Source organism: Mustela nivalis (genome assembly GCF_964662115.1).
Source record: "Mustela nivalis genome assembly, chromosome: 11".
NCBI classification, from domain to species: Eukaryota; Metazoa; Chordata; class Mammalia; order Carnivora; family Mustelidae; genus Mustela; species Mustela nivalis.
The window spans coordinates 92,792,903-92,795,111 of NC_139030.1; the positions used below are offsets into that span (position 1 = coordinate 92,792,903).

Consider the following 2,209-nt stretch of genomic DNA (forward strand, 5'->3'; position numbering starts at 1 on the left):
TTAGAATTATATTTAGTAGAAGATCTAAATAAGACAAAAAAATGTTGGGTCAATTGTCCAGCTGATAAGTTGTAGAGCAGTTAAACTCCAGAATTCCAATCTTAAACATTACTCACAGAAGTCTCAAGTTTAACAGGTTCAAAACTGAACTGTTTAACTTTTTTTTTTTTTTTTTTTCCTTCAAGACTGGTCCTCTCCAGTCCTCTCTAATTCTTTAAAAAAACTCCAGGCTGATCATCCTTGACTCACTTCTTTCTCTCACAACCAGCATTCAACCCAATCAAGCCTAGTCCTCTCCATCTTTTAAAAATTCCCAATTTGAGGGAACTTTCCAGAATGTCCGGTGAGACATGGAGGAGCAGCAGCTAGTCAAGCTGTGCCCAGCAACATCACAACATACCGCTCCCTCACATCAGCCTCGGCCCTCTCACTGGCTGAAGAAAATGGTGAATGAAACCATTTACTTTGATGTTTTGGGGGTCAAACCCAGTGCCACCAAAGAAGAATTGAAAAAGGCCTACAGGAAACCGGCCTTGAAGTACCACCCTGATAAGAATCCAAACCAAGGAGAAAAGTTTAAACAGATTTCTCAAGCTTACGAAGTACTCTCTGATGCAAAGAAAAGGGAATTATATGACAAAGGAGGTGAACAGGCAATTAAAAAAGGTGGAGCCAGTGGTGGTTTTGGCTCCCCTATGGACATCTTTGATATGATTTTTGGAGGAGGAGGAAAGAATGCAGAGAGAAAGGAGAGGTAAAAATGTTGTGCATCAGCTCTCAGTAACCTTAGAAGATTTATATAATGGTGCAACAAGAAAACTAGCTCTGCAAAAGAATGTGATTTGTGGTAAATGTGAAGGCTGAGGTGGTAAGAAAGGAGCAGTTGAATGTGTTGTCCCAATTGCCGAGGTACTGGAATGCAAATAAGAATTCATCAGATAGGACCTGGAATGGTTCAGCAAATTCAATCTGGGTGCATGGAGTGCCAGGGCCATGGGGAACGGATCAGTCCTAAAGATAGATGTAAAAGCTGCAATGGAAGGGAGATAGTTCAAGAGAAGAAGATTCTAGAAGTTCATAATGACAAAGGCATGAAAGATGGCCAAAAGATAACATTCCATGGTAAAGGAGACCAAGGAGGAGGACTGGAACCAGGAGATATTATCATTGTTTTAGATCAGAAGGACCATGCTGTTTTTACTTGGCGAGGAGACGACCTTTTCATGTGTATGGGCATACAGCTCCTTGAAGCACTGTGCAGTTTTCAAAAGCCAATATCTACTCTTGACAACCAAACCATTGTCATCACCTCTCATCCAGGTCAAATTGTCATGCATGGAGATATCAAGTATGTGCTAAATGAAGGATGCCAATTTATTGTAGACCATATGAGAAGGGTCACCTCATCATTGAATTTAAGGTAAACTTTCTTGAGAATGGCTTTCTCTCTCCTGGTAAACTCTCTTTGCTGGAAAAACTCCTACCTGAGAGGAAGGAAGTAGAAGAGACTTATGAAATGGACCAGGTAGAACTGGTGGACTTCGATCCAAATTGGGAAAGATGGCACCATTACAATGGAAGCATATAAGGATGATGAACATCATCCCAAGGGTGTTGTTCAGTGTCAGACCTCTTAATGGGGCCAATGAATAACACTGCTGGCATTTTATGTGCAGTAGTGAATGAATGAAGGAATATAATCATAGCTCACTACTTACTATTGTTTTTGTTTTGATATTCCAACTATAGTAGTGTTTTGTTTTGTTAAGATTATATTTATTTATTTGAAAGACAGAGAGAGATCACAAGTAGGCAGAAAGGCAGGCAGAGAGAGAGGAGGGGAAGCAGGCTCCCTGCTGAGCAGAGAGCCTGATGTGGGGCTCTATCCCAGGACCCTAGGATCATGACCTGAGCCGAAGGCAGAGTCTTTAACCCACTGAGCCACCCAGGTGCCCAAGACTATAACTTCTATGAGCAACACAGTTCCTCAGTCACAGGCAATTACTTTTTTTTTGAATAAATAATAGAGACACTGATTTTGTAATTCTTGATCAACTTAAGGAAAATTGTTACAACAGGATCCAATAAAATGCCAGGGAATTCAAGTGGCACCCACGGAAATGTAAAGAATGCCAGTGCACACCTGTGGACTAAAACTCTACTTACAGCTAACAATCAAGACTACTGGAAGAAAAGGTACAGGTACAAA

At 40.9% G+C, this 2,209-nt stretch overlaps 1 pseudogene across 1 annotated transcript; it reads left to right on the forward strand.

Moving 5' to 3' along the window:
* Nucleotides 1–443: 443 nt before the first annotated feature.
* LOC309844219 (dnaJ homolog subfamily A member 1 pseudogene) lies at nucleotides 444–1,637 on the forward strand (annotated as a pseudogene). The gene has a single exon. The product of its transcript is annotated as a dnaJ homolog subfamily A member 1 pseudogene (transcript).
* Nucleotides 1,638–2,209: the final 572 nt, after the last annotated feature.